At 41.9% G+C, this 26,544-nt stretch overlaps 2 protein-coding genes across 2 annotated transcripts in view; one reads left to right on the forward strand and one right to left on the reverse strand.

Annotated features, from left to right (window-relative positions):
- Window positions 1–19,033, reverse strand: part of LOC141096085 (synaptonemal complex protein 2-like) — a 151,282-nt gene extending 132,249 nt beyond the window's left edge. Inside the window, exon 1 of the mRNA XM_073582491.1 lies at window positions 18,889–19,033. The gene's annotated coding sequence lies outside the window, so the exon portion shown is untranslated. The remainder of the gene's footprint in view (window positions 1–18,888) is intronic.
- A 193-nt stretch (window positions 19,034–19,226) lies between these two features.
- FAM217B (family with sequence similarity 217 member B) overlaps window positions 19,227–26,544 on the forward strand; it is an 85,473-nt gene continuing 78,155 nt past the window's right edge. The window contains exon 1 of the mRNA XM_073582487.1: window positions 19,227–19,379. The gene's annotated coding sequence lies outside the window, so the exon portion shown is untranslated. The remainder of the gene's footprint in view (window positions 19,380–26,544) is intronic.

Consider the following 26,544-nt stretch of genomic DNA (forward strand, 5'->3'; position numbering starts at 1 on the left):
AGTGGCCTCGTATAATGTAAAGGGCTTACGTTCCCCGAGTAAGAGAAGCCAAGTAATGAATCTTTTGCATTCAAAGAAGTCTAGTATAGTTTTCCTGCAGGAGACACATTTTAAAAAAGGGAGAGTCCCAGATATGTCTAGATCTCGCTACCCGACCTGGTATCACAGTGCGGGCGGTTCAGCGTCCAGTGGAGTGAGCATTGCTATAAAAAAAAACGTTCCCTTTATTTTGAGTGATTGTTTATCAGATTCAGAAGGCAGGTACATTATAATTAAGGGCTTTTTGGCCAACACTAAGATTACCCTGTGCAATTTATATGCCCCAAATAGGAACCAGATAGGTTGGCTGTGTAAAACAATGAATATTCTAGAACTTTTTACTGAGGGTCTGTTGTTGGTGGGAGGGGATTTTAATGTATCTTTGAACCCAGCCTTAGATACTTCGTCGGGCAGGTCGGCTCTTTCTCAAAGGGCGCTGAGAAGGTTACACCTTTCATTACAAAAATTGCATCAGATAGACCCTTGGAGAACACTTTTTCCTTCGGGCAGAGATTACACTTTTTATTCCCATCCGAATAATAGCTATCACAGAATTGATTACCTATTGATACAAACAGCTAATCTCCAATTAGTTAAAAAAGCTAATATAGATATCATCTCTCTCTCAGACCACGCTCCCATTTTTCTTGACATAGAGATAAAAACTCTACCACGGCCGGCTGGGTCATGGTCACTGAGTGAGACATTATTGGACTCGGATTCCCACATTACAAAACTGACAAACACTCTTGACTTCTTTTTTCAAAATAATTTGCACTCAGGCCCGCCCTTGCCTATGGTATGGGAATCACATAAAGCAGTAATGAGAGGGGAATTTATAGCCCTAGGCTCCTATTTGAAAAAAGAGAGAACAAAAAAGGTTGTGTCTATTCTACATCAAATTAGTTCCTTCGAGAGACTACATAAGAGATCTCAAGTAAATAAAACATTATCTGAACTGACAGATCTGAGAACTTCATTAAAAAACCTTTTAAACATTCAATCAGCAAAAATTTACATGAGAAGTAAGCAGAAGTTCTATCTTCATGGCAATAAAAGTAGTAAGCTTATGACATCCCTACTTAAGAAACAAAAAGAAAAGACGTTCATTAGACAACTCAGAGCTTTAGATGGCTCTCCAATTCTCGAGACTGCAGATATTGCCAGGGAGTTTAAAACCTTTTATGAAAATGTATACAATTTAAATATACCGGATAGCATGCAGGAGCCAGCCACAGCCTTAGCAAAAATAAAAGAATTCCTGACCCCACTACATCTCCCTAAAATAACTCTTGAAGGCCAGTCCTTGCTGACTGCCCCAGTTACCCCCAAAGAAATTTTAGACACTCTTTCTATTATTCCGAACGGAAAGGCACCGGGTCCAGATGGTCTTCCCATTATCTATTATAAAAAGTTTATAAAACCACTGTTACCTCACCTAGTGTCTTTGTTTAATTCCTATTTAGAAGGCCAGCTCCCCCCTAGACAATCCTTAGAGGCATACATCACAGTCCTCCCGAAGGAGGGTAAAGACCCCAATCTGTGCGCTAGCTACAGACCAATATCACTGCTTAATGCAGATATTAAGATGTGGGCTAAAATATTAGCGGGCAGATTAAGCAATTTCTTACCTAAGCTAATTCATGCAGATCAAGCAGGCTTTGTAAGAGGCAGGGAAGGGAAGGATAATTCTACTAAAGTCATTCAGTCTATAATGTTTGCTAAGACTCGGGATATTCCCTTGATGCTCCTGTCGACGGATGCCGAGAAGGCTTTCGACAGAGTGAGCTGGAGGTTCATGGAACAAGTAATGATTAGGTTTGGCTTCCCCCCTCAATATATAACAGCAGTCCTCTCGCTTTATTCTCAACCGACGACCAAGGTCAGAGTCAACGGCACCCTGTCAGATAGTTTTGGGATTAATAACGGGACTAGACAGGGTTGTCCCTTGTCGCCATCTTTGTTCATTTTAGTTATAGAAACTTTGATACAAAGCATCAGACAAGACCAACGCATAGAGGGGTTGTCGGTGGGTCGGAGGTCATTTAAAACTCTAGCTTTCGCAGATGATCTGCTTTTCCTTATCTCCAATCCATCCCAAGCATTCCCAATTATCCTTCAGGCCTTTCATCACTTTGGTCTCCTTTCTAATTTCAAAATTAATTTGACAAAATCTGAAGTGCTAAGCGTTGGTCTCCCCCACTCTCAGATCTCCACTATTCGTACGCAGATTCCATTCTCTTTGGCTACTAATTCTATTAGATATTTGGGAATAACGATAACTAGAGATCCCACCAACCTATTTCACATTAACTACATTCCTTTAATTCAAAAGGTCAAAAGCCTGATGCAGAAATATAGCCTACCCACTTTATCCTGGATGGGTCGTATTAATGTGTTTAAGGCATATATAATGCCTATTATAATATACCATGAACATGGTTCCGATTCGGATTCCCCTGACATTTTGTGGAACGTTAAAATCCCTTATTGGAAAATTTATTTGGAAATCAAAAAGGGCTAGGTTGCCATATAAGTTTCTTTCTCGCCCTATCTCTTCTGGAGGATTGGGGGTCCCGGACCTTCTTTTATACTATAAGGCTATTCATCTCAGTAGATGGTTAAAGGTGGTGTCCTGTGCTGGAAGCGAGGAGGGGGATAGTGTTGACTGGGCTCTATTGTGCCTGAGGGGTTTACCGTATCTTTGGACTAAAGCTAAACCGCCAGCCTCTCTTAGGTTGGATGAAGTAACTACAACTACGTTGCGTATTAAAAGATTGGTGATGGGAGAGTTCCCGGAAGATACCTTCCCCTCGACATTGACACCGATCGGCTCAATACCCTATCTGTTAGAATTAGATTTTCAAGACCCATACAATTTATGGTCCAACCTCCCTAGAGAAACGTTGAATAGTTTTCATGGTAATAGCATCTTGCGGGAGGGGTCTTGGCCACCGGGTGCGTTGACTCAACCAACAAATTTTCTCCAAAAACAACACATCAGACGTACACTTTTACAGTTTGGACGGAGATTCCCGTCTAAATCTAATTGGTCCTGGTTAGATATTATGATTAAACTTCCATCCCCACGGCTAAAAATTATATCTCGCATTTACTCACATCTCATCTCTCCGAATGTACATTCTAAACCCTCGTTTATACACTCTTGGGAAATGGAACTCAATACCACGTTTACAGAGGACCAAATATCTAAAATGCTGTCAAATGCTCGGGGTTTTTCCAGATGTGTACTCCTGCAGGAGAATTCTTATAAAATATTAACTAGGTGACATTTAACTCCAGCTAAATTATTCCAGTTGGGCCTCGCGGATAATTACGCTTGTTGGCGATGCCTCAATTCTAGAGGACACCATTCACATATATTCTGGGACTGCCCTAGATTGAGAGTTTTTTGGGAGGGAGTTGAACTAGTTCTCAAAAAATTAAGACTAATAAAGGTTAATCTTAGAGCCACGGAGGCTCTCCTTTCATGTCCGTCGAAAGACTTTTTACCAAAAAAACATGAGCTTCTCCCACTGATGTTGAGTGGGGCGAGACAGTTAATAGTTGCCCATTGGAAGGATGTAGCTCCTCCCACGTTGGGAGAATGGTATGCTAAAATAAATCAGATCTCTCGCTTAGAGGAGCTGTCTAGCTGGGAAATTTATAATCATAGAGCTTATGTGTTGACTTGGGCCCCTTGGAATAGGTATTTAGAAGATAATCCTCCTTAAGGGCATTTTAGAGTTTCTTAAGTTTAACTGGATCTGATGGCTTCTGCTCTGGGTTTCCTAGCCTCACTGCCCCAAATTAGATAGCCCAAATGTAATGTAGTGTGATGTGTTATTTTCTGAAGTGCACCCATTCAATGTTTGTGCTCATGCCGTCAACCACATGATGTTAATGGTAATGTTGTTGATACTGTATATGACTATGTACCCTTTTCCCCCTTCCCTTTCTTTTTCCCTTTTCTCCCCTACCTATTTTTCCCTCATTTTTTCCTTCCTCCTCGCCCTAAACCAACCCTTACTTAACATTTCGCCAACTGTACCTGAGAACTGGTGTTGTGTTTAATGGTGATGTTTAAAATTCAAAAATAAAGAATTTAAAAAAAAAAAAGAAAATTCCGCACTGATTCTCAGCGTTTTATTTTCTGCAGCATGTCAATTCTTTTTGCGGATCTGCTGCGTTTTTGCATCCATTTACTTACATTCCTTACACTAGCTACCCATCCACTTTAGAATTCAGTATAAACTTATTACCCTCACCCACAAAGCACTCCATGGCTCAGCACACCCTACATCTCCTCCCTAATCGCAGCCTACCACTCTACCCGTGCCCTCTGTTCTGCCAATGACCTGAGGTTAACATCCTCATTAATCAGAACCTCCCACTCCCAAGACTTCACGTGCCGCGCCGAATCTTTGGAGTGCAATACCCAGGCTAATACGATTAATCCCAAATCCCTACAGTTTTAAGCGTGCCTTAAAAACGCAATTGTTCAGACTGGCCTATCGCCTCAACGCACTAACCTAAATATTCCTGTGTGGCTCATTTCAAAATTTTATACCATATCCAGGTTCCTCGCATCACATGCTTTTTGCATTTAATAGCCCTCTGTGCCTGTACTGTTACATATTTAGACTGTTAATTGGCTCATGCAGCAACAGGTACACACGATTCTTACACTAGGGATGGTCCAAACAATAAAAGCAATTGTTATCATCCACCTTTTGTGTCTCCCCTTTTCCCTTATAGATTGTAAGCTTGCGAGCAGGGCCCTCATTCATATTGGTATCTGTTTTATCTTTATGATTATTGGTATGCTGTAATGTCTATTGTCTGTAGAAGTCCCATCTATAATGTAAAGTGCTGCGGAATATGTTGGCACTATAGAAATAAAATTATTATCATTAATTATTGTTACATTCAGTCAGTCAAATCTGCAGGTGTAAAAAGGTCTGCGGATTAGCTGCGGATTTGCGTGCCAAAAACGCTACGGAAAGGAAGGAGGAAGAGTGTGTTGGTGGAGAATATGTGTTTGGGCGGAGAATATGAGCGTATCTGTCTGTCTGTTTGCGGGTGTCTCTGTCTGTTTGTCTGCGGGTGTCTCTGTCTGTCTGTGGGTGTAGCCAGGTAGTTAATGAATGTAACGCATTGACAGAAGCAGTAGCACTGCCGATGCTTCGATAGGATCTGGCGATCATATGATCGCTCGGTTTTGAGCGGCATATCCAAACTGCTGGGTCCTAGAAGACTTAATTCAGCTCTGTCATTTACTTGTCATTGTAGTGTGCTCTTTTCTTCTTTAACTGGGGCCACTATGGATGCCCGAGTTACCATGGAAAAAGTGATAATTTAAGTAAAAAAAAAAAATGGACCCCAGAGATATTTGATAATCTTGGGCTAACAAATTATGTAAAAAATTTACCTTAAATATCCCCTAAATGTTGTGCCTTTTTCTTATAAATTTATTTGTAATCCTGCCTGAAGAAGGAGCCTCTGTGCTCTGAAAGCTTGCAAACAAAACCAGGGGAAGAGTCCTGAGGAGATCATTTGCATATTCCCAGTGCCTTCTGGGATAAGTGAAGAGTCTCCGTGAGCTCAACGATCACTGGATTTTGGCCGTTACAGCTGAAAAGAGGACATTTTGGCTCATTTTTCATCGTTTTGAAATCTCTATAATAATAACAATATGTAAGAGGCCAGGAACCATTTGGTGAGCTGCATTTCTTGCTACATGTTCACAGACTTACCAGTGGAAAAGCCAAACTTCACATGCCACAAATGCAAGCTTGTGTCCCTGTTGGAGAAAAAGTTGCAAAATCTCGAAGAGAGGTTAGCTGCATTGAAGATCATTAAGGAAGGTGAAGAGTTCTTAGACAGAGCAGAATTATCTCTTCATGTTACAGCAAGAGAAGAAATTCGAAGTGCACCTGTGAAGCAACAGAGGAATGGAAACATGTGACCTAAAGAAGCAGGAGGATCGGGAGGCAGTCAGTGCCCATACTGCTAAGGAACCAGTACCAGGCTCTTACGCAGTAGAACGATGAAGAAATACATCAGGATAAGACTTTGCCCAGCAACCTTGTACGCCTTCAGAATCCTCCTGGATGGAGAAATAAAAATGTTGTGAAGAAGAAACGGAGAGTGGTGGTTATGGGGGATTCCCTGTTGAGTGGAACAGAGGCCGCTATCTGCAGACCGGATATAACTTCAAGAGAAATGTGCTGTCTTCCAGGTGCAAAAATTAAAGATGTGTCTGACTGGATATCAGGACTCTTCAGACCTACAGATGACTACCCATTCCTGCTAATACATGTGGGGACAAATGACACCGCAAGAAACGAACTGGAAGCCATCTGCAGTGACTTTGAAAACTTAGGTAAGAAAGTGAAAGAACTGGGAGCACTGGGAGCACAGGTGGTCTTCTCTTCCATCCTCCCAGTGTATGGCCATGGAACAAGGAGGTGGAATAAGATTCTGCAGGTGAACAACTGATTTGGATTTTTGGATCATGGAGTGAATTACCTATACGATGGACTACTTGCTAGAGATGGGGTGCACCTTACAAGACTGGAAAACATGTATTTAGAAGTCACCTTGCTGCACTCGTCAGGAGAGCTTTAAACTAGAACAATGTTGGAAGGGAAGCAAAAGGCCAGAAAAAGCCATACACCTGACAAATGCTATTGAGAACTCTGCTATTAGAAGTGGAAAGGAAGAACAAAGACAAAAAAAAATCTAAATAATAAAAATATTGGAGAAAGAGAAAAAAATCACAAACCAAAATGTTTCTATACAAATGCACAAAGCATGGGCAACAAACAAGGAGAATTGGAACTACTAACGCAGGAAAAGAAATATGATGTCATTGGAATCACTGAAACTTGGTGGGACAATACACATGATTGGAATATAAGGCTAGAAGGATACAACTTATTTGCAAAAAACAGACTTGATAAACGAGGAGGAGGTGTCTCATTGTATGTTAGAAACGTGTATATCTGCACAGAGATTGAAGCTTCAGAGACTGGGAGTTCTGTGGAAACTGTTTGGGTAAAGGTACTGTCACATTTAGCGATGTACCAGCGATCCCGACCAGCGATATGACGCGGTCAGGATCGCTGGTACATCGCTAAGTGGTCGCTAGTGAGCTGCCACATAGGCAGATCTCACTAGCGACATCGCTGGGGACGGGGATCGCTACTTACCTGTCACACCAGGCGATCCTGCGTCCTCCCGCCCGGCTCCACGCGTCGCTCGTCCTCACAGCAGGAAGCACCACAGGAAGCTGACGACGAGAAACAGTCCTGAACGTTCTCGCGCGATCAGAGATAACCAGCGGGGGAGCCGGTCGTAGGTAAGTATCACACACAGCGATATCGCTAGCAATATCGCTATAACGTCACTAGTTATAGCGATATTGCTAGCGATATCTCTTAGTGTGACATGCCCTTAAGAATGCAAGGACAGAACAATGGAAAGGACACCACTGTAGGCATTTACTACAGATCGCCTGTGAAAGTTGAAGATATGGATGAACTCTTTATGCATTAAATGGCCAAGTTCTCCAAAAAATGTGACATAGTTGTCATGGGAGATTTCAACTATCCAGACATTTGTTGGGAATCTCTCTCAGGCAAAACTAACAGGTCAAGGAAATTCTTATCCTTTCTTGCTGACAACTTTATCTTCCAAAAGGTAGGGGAGAAAACAAGGGGAACTGCTACCTTGGATCTAATCCTTATAAACAGGGAGGAAATGGTTGAGGAGGTAAAAGTGGCTGGGACCCTAGGAGGTAGCGACCATGCTATTTTAGAATTTTGGATAACTAGAGGAGGAAGACCTGTGAAGACTCAGACTTCAAGGTTAGATTTCAGAATGGCACATTTTAAGGGAGTCAGAAAGAGAATTGGAGGGATCCATTGACTGGATATCCTTAAGGACAAAAATGTCCAGGAAGGATGGGAAATCTTGAAAAATGAAATTCTCAAAGCACAATTGTTAACAATTCCGAAAAGAGGGAAGAATAGGAAGCATTTAAGGAAACCAGGATGGATGAACACAGAACTTAAGCACATGCTAAAAAGGAAGAAATAAATGTTTATAAAATGGAAAGAGGGAGGCATATCTAAAGAAGAATATAATGCTGTCTGCAGAACCTGCATGGCACAAACCAGATTATCTAAAGCTGACAATGAATTGAGGCTTGCAAGAGACTTCAAAAGCAATAATAAGGATTTTGGGGATATATGAAAAGTAAAAGAAAAGTCAAAGATGCTACAGGATTTTTACAGGATGAAAATGATGAAATGTTAAGACAGGATGTTGAGAAGGCCGAACTTTTAAATTCCTATTTTGCATCTGTTTTCTCTCAGAAAGGAAATGTAACATCAACTGTTCTTCACTGTCCTATGAAGGGAATAGAAGAATCCACGATATCTATAAACAGAAAGATAGTGAGGAAACACTTAGCTAACCTAAATGAATTCAAGTCTCCAGGTCCAGATGAATTACACCCCAGAGTACTGAAGGAGATAGCAGAAGAAATTTTTGAACCCCTCTCCATAATCTTTGAAAATTCTGGGAGAACAGGAGAAGTCCCAGAAGACTGGAGAAGAGCAAATGTTGTTCCTATCTTCAAAAAGAGGAAGAAGGTGGACCCAGGCAACTATAGGCCGGTGAGTCTGACTTCTATACCAGGAAAGATCTTTGAACAAATTATTAAACAACATGTATGTCAGTACCTGGATAAGAATGAAGTGATTAAACAGTCAGCATGGGTTTGTAACTAATAGGTCATGTCAGACTAACTTAATTTCCTTCTATAACAGAATCACTGATTGGGTGGATCAAGGAAATGCTGTAGATATAGTATATCTTGACTTCAGCAAAGCATTTGACAAAGTATCTCACACAATCCTTATTGAAAAAAATGGCTAAGTATGGAATAGACAAGGCAACTGTTAGGTGGATTCATAACTGACTTAGTGATCGGACACAAAGAGTGGTCGTAAATGGCTGCACATCCAGTTGGAATAATGTCTCAAGTGGGGTACCACAGGGCTCTGTCCTGGGCCCTGTATTGTTCAACATCTTTATCAACGATTTAGATGAAGCAATTGAGGGTAAATTGATTAAATTTGCTGATGACACAAAGCTAGGAGGGATAGCTAATACTAGAGAAGAGAGAGGATTCAAAAATATATAAATAAACTGGAGCAGTGGGCAGCAACTAACAGAATGGTTTTTAACAGGGAAAAATGCAAAGTACTACATCTGGGCAATAAAAATTAAAAAAAGCATATACAGAATGGGAGGAATAGGGCTAAGCAACAGCACAAGTGAAAAAGACTTGGGTATACTAATATATTCAGTCTGTAATCTGACTCAACAGTGTGATGCAGCAGCAAAAAAGGCAAATGCAATTCTAGGATGTATTAACAGAAGCATACAGTCTAGATCACGTGAAGTCATTATTGCCCTCTACTCCTCTTTGGTCAGACCTTATCCGGAATACTGTGTCCAGTTTTGGGCGCCACATTTTAAAAAAGACATCAGCAAACTGGAGCAAAATCAGAAGAGTGCCAAAATGGTGACCGGTCTGCAAACCCCGTCTTTCTTATGAGGAAAGGTTGCAGGATTTGGGAATGTTTAGTTTGCAAAAGATTAGACTGAGAGGAGACTTAATAGCTGTCTACAAATATCTCAAGGGCTGTCACATTGTAGGAGGATCATCTTTATTCTCATTTGCACAAGGAAAGACTAGAAGCAATGGGATGAAACTGAATGGGAGGAGACACAGATTAGATATTAGAAAAAACTTTTTGACAGAGTGATCAATGAGTGGAACAGGCTGCCACGAGAGGTGGTGAGTTCTCCTTCAATAGAAGTCTTCAAACAGAGGCTGGACAGACATCTGTCTGAGATGATTTAGCAAATTCTGCTTTGAGCAGGAGGTTGGACCAGATTGCTCAGGAGGTCCCTTCCAACTCTACCATTCTATGATTCTATATATTATTTTCTGGTTAGCCAATAAAAGTATCACTCCGAGAATACTTTTGTCTTCATTGGGGAGAAAAGTATTCACATCAATTTTCTGGCTAACACGGTACCACAACATCATTTGTTATTGTACATCAAGTTTTCTGGATGAAAGTTTTCATATGCTCATCTGTAGGCATCGTTAAAGGAACAATTAGGGGGCATAGGTACAGTATACATTTTGAAGCAAAACATCGATGCTTCCAGCTACATCTTTATATCAGTGAATGTATCAGAATACTTGCGGTTTTCTTATTCTCTTAAATGGGTAAAATTGCAAAGTGCTTGAAAAATTGACAACTTTCAGTTTACCTCTTATTAAAATTCCTTTCCGTTCTCAACAATGAATTGATTTTTAATTCTGTTGTGTGCTGCTCGTTGCATAGTTACCAGCCACTCCGCAGTCCCAGTATGGCCTTTGTTCTGTTCGAGTATGCGACATTAGCTGTTTTCTGCTTTACAGCGAGCTCACACCAAGCGAAAACTTGCTGCTCGTTAAAGTGATTTACTCATCCTCATAAGGGCTCACTGTCACATAGTGACGGTCTTCAGTAAGAAAGGGGGAGCCGCAAACTTTCGCTGGAACTGGGCCCCTAACTATCCCTGTCCCAGGGGTACTCTTAAAAGTAGAGAGGCCCTAGTCTATGACTTAACTATGCTCCTTTTAATGTCCTAAGGCCTCTTTCACACTTCAGTTTTTTGCCATCAGTCAAAATCCGCCAAAATTTGAAAATGGCGGATCCGCAAAAATGGAAACAAAACGGATGCAAACTGATGGAACGGATCCGTTTTGTTGAGGATCCGCCATACCGATTTTACTGCGGATCCTCAACAAAACGGATCCGTTCCATCAGTTTGCATCCGTTTTGTCATCCATTGGATCCGTTTTCTTGCGGATCCGTTTTTCCACTCCTCCAAAATGGGATGCTCCCAAATATGAATCGCTCTTGGAAAATGCTCTCAAATGTGATTGGATGCTGGAAACTAGGGAGAAATATATCTAGGGTGTTGTGATACAATTTCTTTGAAAGGTTTTAGAGCTAGTGGCAGCGATGGAAGGAGTTAGTGCGAGTCTGGAAGGAGTTATTGCGAGTATTGACAGCTTCTGTGTGGAATTGGATCTTCACTTGAATCGGTTGGCAATTATTGCTATCGAGAGGGAGAAAAGAAGACTGCGAATCCTGCGTATGAGGAGACGGCGCCAGTGGATTCATCCCATTAATGCGCAGAGGTTCACCCGTGGCGTTTTTTCCACACTGTACCTGGAATTGAGGGAGAATCCGGACAAGTTCTTCAACTACGTGCGCATGCGGATGGAATTCTTTGAGATATTGGTGGATCGTGTTGGAGAACAAATCCGGAGAAGGGACACCTACATGCGGTTTTCTATATCACCGGCGGAGCGTTTGATGGTGACCCTTCGGTAAGTTATCTACCTTTTAAAATGTTTCAGATTCTGCAGGCTTTTATTGTTATGTTATGGCTTGTAGTTTGTATTAATTTTACTTTTTTTCCCTTTTTTTAAGATTCCTGGCAACTGGAGAATCCTTCACCTCCCTCCATTTCCAGTTCCGGATTGGGATTTCCACTATTGCTGGAATTGTACAACAGACCTGCCGGGCATTATGGGATTCTCTACAGGAGGAATACATCCCAGAGCCAACACAGGAGAGTTGGCTGGAGATTGCAGAGAAGTTTCAAGAAATCTGCCAGTTTCCAAACTGCATCGGTGCCGTGGATGGCAAGCATATCAGGATTGTGAAACCCATGGGATCTGGTTCACAGTTTTACAACTATAAAAAATACTTTTCTATTGTGCTTATGGCCATTTCGGATGCAAACTGCAAATTCATTGCCGTGGACATTGGTGCATACGGTCGTTCTAATGACTCTCAGGTGTTCAAGATTTCCACCATGGGCCGTCGCTTGTATGGAGACAATTTTAACTTCCCACCTCCAAGACCACTCCCTGGAACAACAGGCCCACCAATGCCTTTTGTGTGCGTTGGCGACGATGCTTTTCAACTTTCAAAACACCTACTGAAGCCATATGGTAGTCGTGGATTAACACACCAGAAAAGAATCTATAACTATCGGTTAACCAGAGCGCGCAGAGTGGTGGAGTGCGCGTTTGGAATTTTAACTGCCAAATGGAGAGTACTGTTAACGGCCATGAAAATGAAAACAGAGACTGTGGATGAGGTGGTAAAGGCCTGTGTAATCCTGCACAATTTTGTCTTTTCAAAGGAACCAGTTTCCATCGATGAAAATGTGTATGAAACCACCTTGTGGGATTATGAGCAGCAAACTTTTCGGAGTACTGGTTCAGTGGCAAGAATTAGGGATACCTTTGCAGATTATTTTGTTACACCAGAGGGACAAGTGGACTGGCAAGATGACATGATATAATTTTCTTCATACCAATTGTGAGTAATTTTTTTTTTATTTTTTTTTTATCTGAAATTTTACCAAGTGTTTGCTTTGCACAAGCATTGTGTTTTACCATGTGATTTGGTTAGTTTTACACTTTGCAGTGTTACCAATTGTTGGGTACCAAGCGTAAAGTTACCAAGTGTTGTGTACCAAGCGTAAAGTTACCAAGTGTTGTGTACCAAGCGTTTTACACTTTGAAATGTTCACAAGTGTTGGTTATCAAATGTTGTGCTACCAAGTGTTTTTTTGTACCTTGTACACCACCGGTGTACTGTGAAATATTACCCAGTGTTGTGTTAACAAGTGTTGTGTTACCAAGTTTTGTGTTTACCTTTTACACCACTGGTGTAATTTGAATAAAGAAGCAAAAAATAAACATCACAATAAAGTTTTTTGAAAAAAAACAGTTTATTTCTGACAATTTGTATTAACTGTATTTTTTTTTTTTAATTTTTTTTCTTAACTTTTTTTGTAACTTTTTTTGGTATATTACCTTTTTGGTAACTTTTTTTTTGGTATAATATTACTCTTTTTAATTTTTTTTGGTATATTACCTTTTAATTTTTTTTTGGTATATTACAACAGAAAAATTACAAACTATGATAATGTTGGGTGGAGATAGTATTGGAGGGGGGGTTAACAGGGTTGACCACATCGAGGGGGGGGGTAGGGGACTGGGGAGGACCAGAAGTGGAAGGGGGGTTTAACACATGTGGTTGGGACGGGAGTGGATGGACAGACGAGGTTTGTGGGTACATTGAAGGTGTATGTGGGGGTGGGTATGGCGAGGGCATTGGGGTATAATGCAATGGGGAAGGTAGGTACTGGGAAGAATGGAATGGGGAACTAGAGAAAGGAGAGGGAGTGGTAGGAGGAGGGACGGCTGTGTGATGGATGGTGGTGGAAGGATGGACGGGGGAAGGATGGACTGTGGAAGGATAGACAGGGGGAGGATGGACTGTGGAAGGATAGACAGGGGGAGGATGGACAGGGGGAGGAAGAGATGCTTCAGCAAGCACTTCCACTAGAGCATTCTGACAGGCTTGCATCACACGCATTTGCTGGTGAGTACTTAAACCTTCCATTTGCCGGACAACAGATTGAAAAAAGGTATGTCTCGGTGTCTGGTTTGATTCTAAACTCATCTGTTCCATGTATCTTCTGAGTTCCATGATACTTTGATTGATCATGGTCAACCCAGAAGATAACCGTTGTCCATAAGTGTGGAAACCGTGTTGAACAGTTGAGTTTAGACTCAAACAGTCAGACAAGGTCAGCCTTTCCTGACTCCTCAGACGCTGCCGGCCAGAACCAAAAGTTGGTCGAGATGTTGCGGCAGTGTCTGAGGGGTGGGGAACAGGGAACAAGTCGTCACCAGCAGCTTCATGTGATGAAGTCTGCCCTGCTGCTCCAGTGCTGGTGGAGGGGATAGAGGGATCAGACAAGAGGGTAGGTACAGAGGGGTCGGATACCTCGATGTGGTCACTGGGGGCGGTCTCACTAGGGATCACTCCAGAGGGACGCAACTCTGATGCAGACTCCCGAGTGCTGCAGATGGTGCTAAAAAAAAAAAGAAAAAAAATGTATATTAAAAATATTGATATTTAATTTAAGTCTGCTGAAAAAAAAATTGGTTAAACATTTCTACTACAGAAATTGTTTGGGGAATATTTACCTTCTGCACGCCATTGTAGATCGCAGGAACGCCAGGGCTTTGTAGTTTTTGTACTGGGGTCCCCGGCGTCCTCCCGACGATCCACTCGGGGTCTGAATCTCTTTGTTGTAGTCCCTCTTGAAGCGATCCCGGAGCGACCGCCACCGTGTGATAACCCTGTCACCTGTGAAGCAAAAAAAAAAAAAAAAAAAGGTTTAGTATTCAACACTTCACATGCTGGAAATATAAGTTACTGAAGTTGTAATACTTACGCACAAAATCCCTGGCCCTCGCATTGAGTTCCTCCCAGTTGTCAATAACTGAAGAACAGACTTCATCCCAGAGCCGTCGGGTGGTTGGTTGGTCGGCATGAAGACGGTTTGCCATGTTCCACAGAGGCTCCCGGATTTCCACCTCATGGATGAGGTCATCAGTATCAATAATGACACCCTCCTCCTGATGTCTGCGGGGAGCACGTTGTGAAACCTGTGAAGATAAAAAACAAAACAAAAAGCAAAAAATTACATTATATTCAAACACATGATGTTCATTTAAACAATTATCAAAATAGGGTTACTTACCGTTTGCCGACCACCAGAGGCATCACCTTCACGACCCTGGGATGTCCTGGGAGTCACTCTAGTGCGGGCACCGGATTCTGAAGACTGTGGGGGGGGGAAAAAAAAAATGTTTGGATGGATGCATAGTTATGGTGTGTGCACTGTGATGAATGTTTGTGTTGGGTGTAGCATTATGTATCTGTGTATGTGCTAAACTTACAATCTGCGCACCCCCTCCGTGTGTCTCTCCACCCTGCACGTCTCCTCCTGGAAGCTCCTCTGAATCAGCTTCCTGTTAAAACATAATAGGATAGTGTTTTTAACCACAAAAAAATTATTTTAAATAAAAAAAAACAACAATTTTTTTTACCTCAGCTCGCTGATGATGTGAGGGGGAGCTTTCAGGAGAAGACATTACGGCTTGGGGCAGCTGTGTTGCTTCCTGAACTGATCTGCAAGTATAAACACACTTGTTAAGCTACTATACAAAGTATCATAATAAGCTTTCAGGCTTTTATACTTACAGGGAAAATGTTTGGCTGGCAGTCTCTGCTTCGGCCTGGCTGGCAGTCTCTGTTGCGGTCTGGCTGGCTCTCTCTGCTGCAGCCTGGCTGGCTCTCTCTGCTGCAGCCTGGCTGGCTCTCTCTGCTGCAGCCTGGCTGGCTCTCTCTGCTGCAGCCTGGCTGGCTCTCTCTGCTGCTGCTCTCTCTGCTGCGACCCTGCTGGTAGTGCTTGAAGTGATCTGAAAGTATAAAGACACTTGTTAAGCTACTATACAAAGGATCATAATAAGCTTTCAGGTCTTTATACTTACAGGGAAACTAATGGTTGCCTGTACGCCGCGGTGTGGCTGTTCCTCTCTGCTGCGGTCAGGGTTGTTTCTGCTGCGGTCTGACCGGTCATGTCTGCTGCGTTGATCCCTGCTGCGGCCTGAATCTCTGCTACGGTTGGGCTGGCCGTGTCTGCCGGTATGGTGGCGCTTCATTGTGTGAACTGAAAGAAAATGATATGAAAGTTTAAAAAAAAAAAAAAAAAACAAAAACACATTTTGTATGTGTAATTCCCTGAAACTAATTATACGCAATTTTAAGTGTTTGCATGTCTACATTCCCTTATCTCAGAGTGTAACCAGTGATTGAAGGTGTGTAATATTTTGTGTAAACCTACTTTCTTTGTGTTTTGTAACTGAGTGTAACCAGTAATTGAAGGTGTGTAATTGCTGTGTATACCAGTTTGCATTCCCTGAAACTCTCACCGAGAGTGTAACCAGTGATTAAAGGTCTCACCGAGTGTAACCAGTGATTGAAGGCGTGTAGTGTGTAATTGCTGTGTATACCAGTGTTTGCATTCCCTGAAACTCTCAACAGAGTATGTAACCAGTGATTGAAGGTGTTTAATTTCTGTGTATACCCACTGTGTTTGCATGGTTTTGAATTCCCTGAAACTCAGTTGTGTATACCCATTTTTTCATGGTATGTTGCAATCTCACTTTTAACCACACTTGTATACCAGAACACTTCAATTACCTTTATGGTAACTTAATTTTACCTTTTTTAAAATGATACAAAGGAGATTTTTTCAAAACAATTTATTTTTTTTTTTCCAAAAAATAGGAGCTACTCTGCTCTTTATTTTAAATACCACAATACATGAAAAATAAAAAAACGCAAACACGCATAACACAGCCAGGCTACACACTCCAGGTGTCTTGCAGGTGGAAGATTTGCAGCGGAGTTTGAAATTCTATCAGTCAGGCTGGTGTTTGATGTCTGGTTCGGTTTCTTCAGTGTGGCTGTTGCCAGATGTCTGGGCCCAAACCACATACAATACCATTTAGGCCGGTTTCACATTTGCACTTTATAGCGCAGCGATGGCCTGCACACATCCGCCACTAGTCCCCGCCTACTACCGCACATGAACGCTTGCGATCTGCGCACCCTGTCTTTATCATAGGGTGCGCAGATGGTGCGCTTGCAGGATTTTACAGTGTGCTGCGCACTTTTGAAGGTGTGCCGTGCGCGCCAAAATGCAACATGCTGCGTTTGGCGCACAAGGGCACACCTTCAAAAGTGCACAGCACACGGTAAAACCCTGCCAGCGCACCATCTGCGCACCCTATGATAAAGATAGGGTGCGCAGATCGCAAGCATTCATGTGCGGTAGTAGGCGGGGATTTGTGGCGGACGTGTGCAGGCCATCGCTGCGCTATAAAGTGCAAATGTGAAATCGGCCTAAATGGTATTGAATGTGGTGTTATTGGGCCCAGACATCTACATCAAACACCAGCCTGACTGATACAGTCAGGCTGGTGTTTGATGTAGATGTCTGGGCCCAATAACACCACATACAATACCATTTAGGCCGGTTTCACATTTGCACTTTATAGCGCAGCTATTTCCTGCACACGTCCGCCACTAATCCCCACCTACTAGCGCACATGAACGCTTGCAATCTGCGCACCCCATACTAAAGATAGGGTGTGCAGATCGCAAGCGTCCATGTGTGCTAGTAGGCGGTGATGACCAGATGGGACGGGGATTAGTGGCGGACGTGTGCAGGTTATCACTGCGCTATAAAGTGCAAATATGAAACCAGCCTTACACCACACAATCACAGCAAGAAATACAATATTAAAGTTGTATGAAAATAACATGCAGTACACATGCAACAGAAAAAAAAAAAAAGATGGAAAAAAAAAAAAAAAAAAAATGCAACACACACACACACACACACACACACACACACACACACACACACACACACACACGCTCCAGGGGTCTTGCAGGTGGTAGACTTGCAGCTGTGCAGACAGGTTTTATAGCTCTAGTTGAATCTTCTGTCAGGCAGGCTGGAGTCTGATATCTTGCTTGGAGTATTCAATGTTGCTGGTGCCGGATTGTCTGGGCCCAATTACACCACATACCATACACCACTCAATCGCAGCAATCACAGCATAAAAAATACAATATAATTACAGTTGTATGAAAATAAAAAGCAGTACACATGCAACAGAAAAAAAAAAAAAAAAAAAAATGGAAAAAAAAAATAAAAATGCACACACAGGCCACACACATACACACACGCTCCAGGGGTCTTGCAGGTGGTAGACTTGCAGCTGGGCAGACAGGTTTTATAGCTCTAGTTGAATCTTCTGTCAGGCAGGCTGGAGTCGGATATCTTGCTTGGAGTATTCAGTGTTGCTGGTGCCGGATTGTCTGGGCCCAATTACACCACATACCATACACCACTCAATCGCAGCAATCACAGCATAAAAAATACAATATAATTACAGTTGTATGAAAATAAAATGCAGTACACAAGCAACAGAAAAAAAAAATATAAAAAAAAAAAAACAGACATGCAACACTCGCAGACCACACACACACACACACACACACAGGCTACACACTTGCAGGCCATACACAGAAATGTCATAGGTATACTCACACTTGGTAAAGCTGGTACTGGCAGGCCTCTTGATAGCTGTGGCTGCAGGCTTGGTGGGTGTCTGGCAGGCTGGGTGGTCTGGCAGGCTGGGTGGGTGGTCTGGCAGGCTTGGTGGCTGTCTTGCAGGCTTGGTGGCTGTCTTGCAGGCTTGGTGGTGGGCTGGCTGGCTTGCTGTCTGGCTGCTACTGCATGTCTGGGCCCAATTAGTCCATCTTATATAGTTTTGGGACTGTCTGGAAAAGTATCTTTTTTTCTGGGCATGCGCAGTGCGATTTTGCGGATCCTGCCGGCGGATTCCGCAAAATCGCGGATCCCGGCGGATCCGCCGCCCCTAGGGCCCCATTCTACCACATGGCTGATGACGGCGGATCCGCCGTCATTCGCCATTTTGACGGCGAAAAAAAACGTTACATGCTCCGTCCCCCTCAGACAGGATCCGCAAAGAATTTTGCGGATCCGCCGAATATCGGACGCAACGGACGACCATCCGTCAAAATCCGCCACTAATGTATCCCAATGGGGAAATTGGCGGATCCGCAACAAGAAAAAGCGGATCCGCCAATTTCAAATTTTGGCGGATTTTGACTGATGGCAAAAAACTGAAGTGTGAAAGAGGCCTAAGCTGTCCGCTCCCCCTCCCTCAGTAGGCCTGGGACAGATATGTTACTGTATATACACGTTAAACAGGGATAACAAAATGCAACTTACAAGCAGAAACACTCCCCAAGGGTAGAGATCAATAAATGGAAGGTCTGTATAGATAAATGAACTAGGTGCCTGATTGCAATGAGGACCAAAAAGCTATCCTAGATGTTTCAGAGACTCCTGTCTCCTTCCTCAGGGAGACAGGAGTCTCTGAAACATAGCTTTTTGGTCCTCATTGCAATCTCTAGGCTGCAGCCCAGTGCATCACATGTCTCTGACTTCACACAGGTCCTGTGCTGAAGAGCATAGTGTGAAGTTCAGGCACCTAGTTCAGTGTGTTTTCCCACCCAGCGATTGCTGCCACCGGCCGGGGTAGCATCGCTAACAGGATTACTGCAGTTCTTAAGCAAGAAGCATTTAATCAGCAACCCACCGGAGGAGTGTTATTACTTACAGAAGGACTTTTGGGATCTCCAAACACAGAATCAGCGTTCACTTGTGAGACTGAGCCCGCCCTCCCCCTCTGTGGCTGTTAACCCCTACTGCTTTACAAGGTAATCTTGGTTTCTTGCTCTACAATTGGCATTAAGCATCCAAAGGGATATATATGACTTTTTTAGTGTTACTTATTGTTGTTCTCTGTCCAAACCTGGTTCTTTTATTGTGCTCTGGACTTTGATTTTTTTTTTTTTTCTCTTCAAATTAATTTGAGTAAGACAATAGATACCAGTGACTCTAAGCGCAGTAGTAATTCATTTATCTATACAGACTTTCCCTTTGACATCTATGGTGGCTGGTGTCTTTCTGCTTTTGCTGCTGGAGTCCCTATATATATACTTGAGCGCCACTGAGGTTTTTATATTATAGGAATAAATGGAAGGTTAGGAAGTTACATACCAAATGGGAATAGGATAATCGAGAAAACATACACCCAAAAACAGCAGACAACAGTCTCCAGCAGCAACTACGAACTGCAACTTCAGCACACCAACTCCAGCCAGACAGGAAGTAAAACTTTCACAGGCAGGCATGAGAAGGTCTGGCCAGGTTTTAGGCCAGGGTCACACTAACCGACGCAAAATACGGTCCGTAGTTTACATGCGTAATACGGATGAATGACCCCTAAATATTGCTCCGTATGTCATCCGTAAGCAAGGTGTGGTTGCGTATTTTGCACATGTCTGCATCCGTATGTAATCCATATGGCATCCGTATGCAATCCATATGGCGAGATTTTCTCGCCGCCTTGCAAAATGGACATATAATGGAGCCCTGAGACAGGGTTTATAACAGAAACGAAATAATAGATATAGACACATAGAATGCGCATATATATGTGTGTGTATATATATATATATATATATATATATATATATATATACACACACACACACAAGTCATTGAGATAAATATATATATATATATATATATATATATATATATATATATATATATATATTTCACAGAGTTCTTCATAGCAGAATAGCCGCTAATTAAATTGCTGGCTTCTATCAAATCATTCCCCAACCCGACATGAAATGACACATGGTTTACATTCAGTAAACCATTTCATGTTCTTTTTTATATGTCCCTGACTAATAATTAGAAGAGGGTTTATGTGCAAAATTTGGGCGTTGTATTTGTTATTTTAATGGGTTAATTCGTTGTTAAAAATTGCGTGGGCTTCCCATTGCCCTGTAGTGGTGGCGAATGGGTTAATCTAACAAAGGGTTAATGTCACCTTACAATCGAATAGTGACATTAACCCTATGTTAGATTAACCCACTCGCCACCACTATAGGGCAATGGGAAGCCCACGCATTTTTTAACAACCAATTAACCCATTAAAATAACAACTACAACTACCAAATTTTGCACATAAACCCTCATCTAATTATTAGTCAAGGACGTATAAAAAACATGAAATGAAATGCTTTACTGAATGTAAAACATGTGTCATTTCATGTCAGGTTGGGGAAGGATTTGATTGAAGCCGGCAATTTAATTAGCGGCTATTCTGCTATGAAGAACTCTGTGAAATATAAATATATGCAGCGTCGGACTGGAACACCTTGGGCCCACCAGAGAAAATCATTCTTGGGGCCCACTATGTAGCTGCATAGAGTTAAATACCAGACCACCAATTGTGCGGTAAAACACGCTAATATCCGGGTATAATATAAGGTTGTACATGTCTTAATTATGTAGCAGGAGTTGGGGTAGCCCCCTCATAGAATATAATGTAGCCCCCTCATAGAATATAATGCAGCCATCTCATAGAATATAATGCAGCCATCTCATAGAATATAATGCAGCCATCTCATAGAATATAATACTGCCCCCCTCATAGGGTATAATGCACCCCCTCATAGGGTATAATGCACCCGCTCATAGGGTATAATACTGCCCCCCTCATAGGGTATAATACTGCCCCCCTCATAGGGAATAATACTGCCCCCCTCATAGGGTATAATGCACCCCCTCATAGGGTATAATGCGCCCCCCTCATAGGGTATAATACTGCCCCCCTCATAGGGTATAATACTGCCCCCCTCATAGGGAATAATGCACCCCCTCATAGGGAATAATGCTGCCCCCTCATAGGGTATAATACTGCCCCCCTCATAGGGTATAATACTGCCCCCCTCATAGGGAATAATGCTGCCCCCCTCATAGGGAATAATGCTGCCTCCTCATAGGGTATAATGCTGCCTCCTCATAGGGTATAATGCTGCCTCCTAATAGGGTATAATGCTGCCCCCTCATAGGGTATAATACTGCCCCCCTCATAGGGAATAATGCACCCCCTCATAGGGTATAATGCTATATAGATATAGAGTTAGATAGATATAGATAGAAAGATAGATGTAGAAATAGATAGATATAGAGATAGATAGTAGATAATGGATAGAAAGTAGATAATGGATAGATATAGATAGAAAGATAGATAGAGATAGATATAAAGATATATATAGAAAGAAAGATAGATAGATAGATAGATAGATCGATAGGTAGATAGATATAGAGATAGATAGAAAATAGATAATAGATAGATATAGAGATAGATAGCTATAGATAGAAAGATATAGAGATAGATATCTATATAGATAGAGATAGATAATAGATAGCGATAGATAATAGAGATATACAGATATAATAATAATAATATAGACATATATAGATATCGAGATAAATATATATAGATAGATGGCTATAAATAAAAATAGATATAGAGATAGATATAGAGATGATAGATAGATAGATATAGAGACAGATAGATATAGAGACAGATAGATATAGAGATAGATATAGAGATAGATATAGAGACAGATAGATATAGAAAGATAGATATAGAGATAGATATAGAGATAATAGCTAGATATAGAGATATGTATAGAGATAGATAGATAGAGATAGCTAGATAGATAGATAGATGGATAGATAGATATAGATAATAGAGATAATAGATAGCTATAATAGATAGATATAGATATAGAGATAGATGATAGATCAATAGATAGATAGATAAAGAGAGAGAGATAGAGATAGATAGATAATGAGATATAGAGATAGATATAGAGATATAGTGTTAGATAGAAAGATAGATATATAGATAGATAGATATAGAGATAGATATGGATATAGAGATAACAGATAGATATAGAGATAGATAGATATAGATATAGATAGATATAGAGATAATATATAGATAGCTATAGAGAGATATAGAGATAGATATAGAGAGAAACAGATATAGATATAGAGATAGATATAGAGATAGATAGGTAGATATAGAGATAGATAGATATAAAGATAGATAGAGAGAGATAGATATAGAGAGAGATAGATACAGAGATCGATAAATAGATAGATAGATATAGATATAGATAATAGATAGAGATAGATAATAAATATAGAGATAACAGATAGATATAGAGATAGGTAGATATAGATAATAGAGATAGATAGATATAGATATAGATAGATATAGAGATAGATAGAAAGATAGATGTAGAGATAGAAAGATAGATATAGAGATAGATATAGATAATAGAGATAAATAGATAGATAGAGAAAGATAGATAGATATAGAGATAGAAAGATAGATATAGAGATAGAGATAAATAGATAGATAGATATAGAGAGAGATAGATACAGAGAAAAGATATAGAGATAAATAGATAGAGAAAGATAGATATATAGATATAGAGATAGAAAGATAGATATACAGAGAGATAGATATAGAGATAGATAGAGATATATAGATAGATAGCTATAGAGATAGATATAGAGAGAAATAGATATAGAGATAGATAGAGATAGATATATAGATATAAAGATAGATATAGAGATAGAGCGATAGATATAGAGATAGATAGATACAGAGAAAAGATATAGAGATAGATAACGGATAGATAAATAGATAGGTATAGAGATAGATAGATATAGATATTAGATAGAGATATATATAGGTAAAGATAGATAGATATAGATGGTAGCTAGATAGATAATAGATATAGAGATAGATAGAGAGAGATAGATAGATAGACATAATAGATAGATATAGAGATATATATAGAAAGATATAGAGATAGATAGATATAGAGATAGATGTAGAGATAGAAAGATAGATATAAAGATAGAGCGATAGAGATAGATATAGAAATAGATAGATATAGATAATAGATAGAGATAGATAGATATAGATAATAGATAGAGATAGAAAGAAAGATAGATAGATATAAGAGAGATAGAGAGAGAGAGAGAGAGATATAGAGAAATAGAGAGAGACAGATAGAGAGAGCGAGAGAGATATAAAAAAACCCAAAAAAACACAATACTCACCTCTCCTCCTCGCTCCCACGCTGATCCCGGCTTCAGTGTCAGGAGCTGCCCCCTCTGCCAGACACACAGCGGGTGCGCGATGTAGTGACGTCATCGCGCACTGGCTGTGAGCCAGGAGCAGAGAGGACTGAGGGCGGCGCCGGCCCTGATGCAGAGCGGCTTACTGGGCTGGGGGCGGGGCCTCTGGGGTTGGAGACCTGAAATGATATTCACTGCTTCGCAGTGAATATTCATTTCTCTTTAGCAGCGGGGACAGGGGCTCCTGCCTCCTGACACCCGCTGCTGCTCCGCTGGCAGGGGCCCCCATAGCAGCTGCATGGTGTGCGACACACCACTGGCTGGGGGCCCCTGGAGCAGCGGGGGCCCTAGGCAACTGCTGGCCCTGTATGCCAGCAGGTGCCAGGGCCCACCAGATGCCAGGGCCCACCGGAGAATCCACCGGTTCTCCGGTGGGCCAGTCCGACGCTGAATATATATATATATATGTTTGTCACAATGACATGTGTGGATATATACAGTGGGGAAAAAAAGTATTTAGTCAGTCAGCAATAGTGCAAGTTCCACCACTTAAAAAGATGAGAGGCGTCTGTAATTTACATCATAGGTAGACCTCAACTATGGGAGACAAACTGAGAAAAAAAAATTCAGAAAATCACATTGTCTGTTTTTTTTTCATTTTATTTGCATATTATGGTGGAAAATAAGTATTTGGTCAGAAACAAAATTTCATCTCAATACTTTGTGATATATCCTTTGTTGGCAATGACAGAGGTCAAACGTTTTCTGTAAGTCTTCACAAGGTTGCCACACACTGTTGTTGGTATGTTGGCCCATTCCTCCATGCAGATCTCCTCTAGAGCAGTGATATTTTTGGCTTTTCGCTTGGCAACACGGACTTTCAACTCCCTCCAAAGGTTTTCTATAGGGTTGAGATCTGGAGACTGGCTAGGCCACTCCAGGACCTTGAAATGCTTCTTACGAAGCCACTCCTTCATTGCCCTGGCGGTGTGCTTTGGATCATTGTCATGTTGAAAGACCCAGCCACGTTTCATCTTCAATGCCCTTGCTGATGGAAGGAGGTTTGCACTCAAAATCTCACGATACATGGCCCCATTCATTCTTTCATGTACCCGGATCAGTCGTCCTGGCCCCTTTGCAGAGAAACAGCCCCAAAGCATGATATTTCCACCACCATGCTTTACAGTAGGTATGGTGTTTGATGGATGCAACTCAGTATTCTTTTTCCTCCAAACACGACAAGTTGTGTTTCTACCAAACAGTTCCAGTTTGGTTTCATCAGACCATAGGACATTCTCCCAAAACTCCTCTGGATCATCCAAATGCTCTCTAGCAAACTTCAGACGGGCCCGGACATGTACAGGCTTAAGCAGTGGGACACGTCTGGCACTGCAGGATCTGAGTCCATGGTGGCGTAGTGTGTTACTTATGGTAGGCCTTGTTACATTGGTCCCAGCTCTCTGCAGTTCATTCACTAGGTCCCCCCCGTGTGGTTCTGGGATTTTTGCTCACCGTTCTTGTGATCATTCTGACCCCACGGGGTGGGATTTTGCGTGGAGCACCAGATCGAGGGAGATTATCAGTGGTCTTGTATGTCTTCCATTTTCTAATTATTGCTCCCACAGTTGATTTCTTCACTCCAAGCTGGTTGGCTATTGCAGATTCAGTCTTCCCAGCCTGGTGCAGGGCTACAATTTTGTTTCTGGTGTCCTTTGACAGCTCTTTGGTCTTCACCATAGTGGAGTTTGGAGTCAGACTGTTTGAGGGTGTGCACAGGTGTCTTTTTATACTGATAACAAGTTTAAACAGGTGCCATTACTACAGGTAATGAGTGGAGGAAAGAGGAGACTCTTAAAGAAGAAGTTACAGGTCTGTGAGAGCCAGAAATCTTGATTGCTTGTTTCTGACCAAATACTTATTTTCCACCATAATATGCAAATAAAATGAAAAAAAAACAGACAATGTGATTTTCTGGATTTTTTTTTCTCAGTTTGTCTCCCATAGTTGAGGTCTACCTATGATGTAAATTACAGACGCCTCTCATCTTTTTAAGTGGTGGAACTTGCACTATTGCTGACTGACTAAATACTTTTTTTCCTCACTGTATATATATGTATTCTATGTGTATATATCTATTCTTTCGTTTCTTTATTAAACCTGTCAGTGTGAGTTTACTGTATAGCGCATTGAATTGCCGGCTTTTCTAAAAGACACCGGGTGCGTATTTCTCGCAAGTCACACACGTGTGGTCCGTGTGTATGCGTATTTTTTGCGCACCCATAGACTTGCATTGGCGTACTACGGGCGTAGTACGCTGACAATCGCAGCATTCTGCAATTGGCACGGACCGTAGAATACGGACGAGAAATATACGGCTGTTGGGAGCTGCCCCATAGAGAATCATTTGTCCGTGTGTAATGCGTGCTTTTAACGCCTCTCACTCGTCCGTATTCCTCGCCAGTGTGACCCCGGCCGTATAGGGAGAGAAAATGAGCTGGTCAGGAGCAGCTGTGAGATGGAGCTTCATGTCTCTAAGGCTGGTTTCACATTCGCGCTTTTTAAGCGCACGCACGGCCGCGGGTAGCTCCGCCCCCGAGCCGGCTCTCTGCCCGGCGTGCCCGCCCCTTCCTTGTAGCGCCGCCTCCTAGCGCACAGCGGCGCCTGCGATCGGCGCACCCTATCTTTAGCATAGGGTGCGCAGATCGTGCGCAGGCCGTGCGCTAGTTGCGCTTTGACCTGCGCTGCGCACTTTTGACGGTGCGCCGTGCGCGCCAAAATCAAACTTTTCGGATTTTGGCGCGCACGGCGCACCGTCAAAAGTGCGCAGCGCAGGTCAAAGCGCAACTAGCGCACGGC

This window comes from Dendrobates tinctorius, unplaced genomic scaffold (genome assembly GCF_039654945.1).
Source record: "Dendrobates tinctorius isolate UK_male_01 unplaced genomic scaffold, ASM3965494v1 ptg000071l, whole genome shotgun sequence".
Classification (NCBI taxonomy): domain Eukaryota; kingdom Metazoa; phylum Chordata; class Amphibia; order Anura; family Dendrobatidae; genus Dendrobates; species Dendrobates tinctorius.